Source organism: Aplidium turbinatum, chromosome 1 (assembly GCF_918807975.1).
Source record: "Aplidium turbinatum chromosome 1, kaAplTurb1.1, whole genome shotgun sequence".
NCBI classification, from domain to species: domain Eukaryota; kingdom Metazoa; phylum Chordata; class Ascidiacea; order Aplousobranchia; family Polyclinidae; genus Aplidium; species Aplidium turbinatum.
Genome location: NC_137472.1, coordinates 47,960,285 through 47,965,187, shown reverse-complemented (window position 1 = coordinate 47,965,187; position 4,903 = coordinate 47,960,285).

Sequence of the window (4,903 nt, the reverse complement as noted above, 5' to 3'; positions counted from 1 at the left end):
CAATCAGAGTCATACTGGAATTCTGTTTTATTATAAAATTGCACAACCAAGATATAGTGTGAAACCTGCAAAGTAAGCCCAAAACGAGAAGTGCCAATTAACAAAAGCAGGCGGATGAATATTAAGCAAAAGAGAAGACCTGAGGGAAACGAAAACAAGGTACATCGTTTCAATGTAAATAAACTAAAATACATAACAGAGAGTAAAATAATTTACAAAAAAAATGCAAGAAAGCAGTTTTTGAAACTATAGAACAGACCCAAACAATTTTCGAAACAAAGAAAATTTACACAAATGAATTTATTCTAGTGAAGTATATTAATGTACCGTATAACAAGCGTATTAGAGAAATAACTTTCAAGAATAAAACAAAAAGGCGAATCCTATTGTACATTGTCAATAATTTCAAAAGATGTTGCGCGAACCATTTGAAACTACTTTACGAACCCACAGGGTCCACGAACCTTGGTTTGAAAACCATTGATTTAGACTGATATGATTTAGACATTAGACTCATTGATTTAAACTGAAAACCATTGAAACATTTTCCAAGATATGTTGCAAGTTTATTATAATACTACCTTGGGCAGCATAGCTTACCCGTAGACTACCAACAAAGATAACATTCTTGTTTGGTAAAACAACGATTGATGCCACAAAAGAATATCTAGTTTTTGCATTGATACCAATAGATTTACAAGCCTATTTTTGTAGTGATTTTAAATATGCAATTTTTATGATTATTTAAACTACAGATTGACTACACACAACAAGATTATTAAATTACCAAAAAAGATTATACGCAGAGTAGGTAAGGTATGATGATACAAGCATTAAGAAAGTGTACGCAAAAATTAAAGCAACATCTTTAAAAAAAAAAATGTTTCTATACCAACAAGATTTCGCAGACTCTACAATAAATGTTCCTACAGCAATTTTGCCTTGTTTACGATTGTTTGCTCATTTCAGTTTTTCTGGTAGGCTATTGATCTGACCATAGTTTTCTAGATAGTAGTCCGATGCTGAAAGTGGGTTTTTAAAGTCAACCTATACTGGAATACTGAGTGGAACTTTTTTGTAGAAATACTTAGAGGGGTCCTATAGGAACAATTTTAGAGATGTTGCCACCTTCCAAACCCTGGGCAACATCCCGATTTCGTTCGGTTTCCAAAGTCAGTAAAATCCGGAAAATCCGCCAAGACAAAATTTGAAAAAAATCTCAATTGGTCCAAACATAGGCATGTTATATATCATTTTAAAGGATTTTTTGTCCAGGTTAACAATATTGAGGTCTTAAAAGTTCTAATCACTTTGAATTTAAGTTATTTAAATTAACAAATCTCGATTTTTTTATAAAAAATCGTAAGAAAAGAGGGATTTGGAGAAGCATTATTTTGAAAAACTGCTGAACTCTTCTTTTTATTTAACAAAATACATAATCATTTTTTAGCAAATAAAAGTTCTTCGTCGCTGTCACTCTCACTCGGACTATTGCCAACATTCCATTCATTTTCGCAATCGCTGCATGTACAAAAATCGGTACAGCCAATTTTTGATTTCGAACAGGAACATGCTTTTGTGTTACACTTCGAAGCTGAAAAAAGAAAAGAGTTTGTCTTAGAGTTTTTTATGTTCATGATAATATTTGTCTTTTTACCACTAAAGCATGGCTGTCAATTCATTCTTCTAAAAATGGATGAAGCAGCCAAACTGAAGGGTAAAACAATAAACTCGTGTATCATGTGACGTGACTATCATTGATCGTAGCTACGGAAAGATTAAGCTTGCTATTATATGATATCATACATATCAAAAGCACTTTCTGGAAGGTTTGGAAATTTCGCTGCATTCATCCATGAGATTTTCGGGTTCAATAACACTTTATTTATTCTTGGAATGTGGCAGCTTACAAATCTCTTCCTTTATTTTCTTTGAAAGGACACTCATTGACGAATCAGCGTCATCGTTGTCGGTTTTAGAAACAGCCTTTACCAAATGGGACGCTTTTCGCTTTAACATCATAATGCTTGCTACTCCTGGACAAGAAAAGACATAGATTTCTTCATTCATGTGATCCTTCGATTTAGTGATAAATCTTGATCGGTTTCCTTCTATCCCTCCTTGGGCCCTATAGGCTACATCTCGTGAAGCTCCAAAGGTGATTATGATTTGTCTGGAAGGTTTCTAAATGACCTCGAAACGTACTTGAAAGCAGAGATTTCTGGTGAATTGATAGAATTATCACGCTTTGCTGATGCGCTCCCTTTGGGGTTCTGGAATAATATTAAACATTTTTCATGGTACCTGTATAAATGACATAAACAAAACAATGGGCAATTAAAGACAGTTGCTTCATTTTATTAAGATGGAATATTGCACCACACAGACAAAAACAAAGTTCAGAGAAGATCACTGTGCTACCTACCAAAAAAAGGCTGTACGCTGGTAGATATCACTATATTTCAAAAACTATAATGACTCATTAATAATAGTAACACTGATACCTCGCCTCTGCTGCATGCAAGTCGCTACATGCACCTTCTATTCTGATTCTAACTAAATCTCCAGTTGCATCACCACGTTCCAAACATTGCTAAAAGAAATATTATCCAATTTTAAATATGCAAACATCTAATACTAATCTCTAAATACTACTCTTTAATCTCTAATTGAACCATAGCCAAATCTCAAGGAATTAAAAAAAGTACACTCGGAATTCATTGACTTTGTATAAAGCAAAATTTGTTTTGTAACTCTACAAAACTTTTTCCAGACAACACAAAATTCAAATGCAATTAAGCATGATACTTGAAGAAGTACGTCTTTAAATGATAGCTTTCCCTTTCCACGATCGGCAGTTCCGCACAAGAAGCTTTTGTTCTTTTCCCATCTTTCTGGATGCTTTTTATCCTTCTCCTATACTAGTCCTATAGGACCCCTCTCACATGCTTCCCCACATATTAAACAATTTTTCTTCAAATCAAAAAATGTACTTGAAGATCGTTTGCTACGTTTCACATATGACGTTTCTTGATTTTTGTTCTTCCTTTTCAGATATCTCCCGATATGATTGTTTGACGTATAGCCTAAGTAAGATAACAGTTTTGATGGTAATATAAGGCATTGCTTGAATCTAATTGTTCATGAAAGTGATCACCTCTTCTTTTGCTGCATTGTTTTACTTTTTCTTTACGTGTCAATGTCAATTGTGCCTCCACTAGCATATGCGTATCAGAACAATCCAATATACATTGAAACATACGAAGGGATTCCATACTCTGCATATTATTATTTAGAAAATTACTTTTTATTTTCTGAAAAAACGAAAAGAAATAAAATGATAAAACAAACTCAGTGCAAATATTCCAAACAAGGGTGATGAAGACGTGATAAAGTGCCATAGCAGTTTAGAATGAACTTCACAATGCAATACCATGTCTTCATGTTCTATTTTTACACAATTTACCAACAAAATGAACAAATACTAATGGGAGAAAATGTGATAAACTGATCAGAGTTTTTTGTGAATAACTTAAGACCTCAATATTATTAATCTGGCCAAAAAATCCTTTAAAATGATATATATCATGCCTATGTTTGGACCAATTGAGATTTTTTCCAAATTTTGCCTTGGCAAATTTTCCAGATTTTACTGACTTTGGAAACCGAACGAAATCGGGATGTTGCCCAGGGTTTGGAAAGTGGCAACATCTCTAAAATTGTTCCTATAGGACCCCTCTAAGTATTTCTACAAAAAAGTTCCACTCAGTATTTCAGTACAGGTCAACCTCACCAGCCCCGGACTATAGCCATTACCACCATGTTTGCGTATTGATCAATACAAGTTACCTCTATCTCATATTCAGTTCTTTTTTGTAAGCCAGATATTATCACTTCTTGTGCAGTAAAAGGAATTTCCTTTGAAGTAGCTGTTTTATTTTCTTTCACCTGTGCAACGACAATAAAGACTTTCAAGATGTTAAAAAGGTATACCTATAATGTTTTACATGAATCACAAGAAGATCTTCAAGAAATATTGGACAATGTTAACTCAATTGGTAAAGAATTTAATATGAAAATTAACGCTAAAAAGACCAAATCAATGATAATCTCAAAATCACCAGACACTTCAGTACTCCAAATTATAATTAATTGACAACGAAATTATACAAAAAGTAAAATCTTTTTTATATCTTGGTCATTTAATAACTGAAGATGGGAGGTGTGACCATGAAATTCTTAGACGGAAAGAAATTGCAAGAACTACATTTGGAAAAATGAAAAATATTTTAACCAATCAACGTTTAAATTTATCAACTCGTCTCAGGATATTAAAATGCTATATCTGGTCGACCCTATTATACAATTCCGAAACTTGGACAATGTCACAAAAAATGGAGAAACGGATCGATGCCTTCGAGCTCTGGACATACAGGCAAATGTTAAAAATTTCATGGAAACAAAAGATCACTAACGATGAAGTACTCTCCAAATTCAATTCAAGCAAAATGCTCTTACAAACAGTCAAAAGAAGAAAATTGAAGTATTTCGGACACACAATAAGGCAAAATTCATTACAAAGATCATTAATAGAAGGGAAGATAAACGGTAAAAGAAGTAAAGGCAGACCAAGAATGATTTGGACAACAAACATCACAAAATGGACAAAATTAACTTATGAATGTGCAGTACGCACAGCTCATGGTCGAGAACAATGGCGCATTGTATCCAACCCTCCATACGAGGAAGGAACAAAATGATGATGATAATGTTTTGTAAATAACAACCGCATTATTATGATACAACTTGGCAAAGCTTTTCCTTTTTTAAACCATCAATAAATTAAATTTTTATCAAGGATCCTTTTATGGCTGATGTTTGCACTGTTTCAAAGCACTTTCAA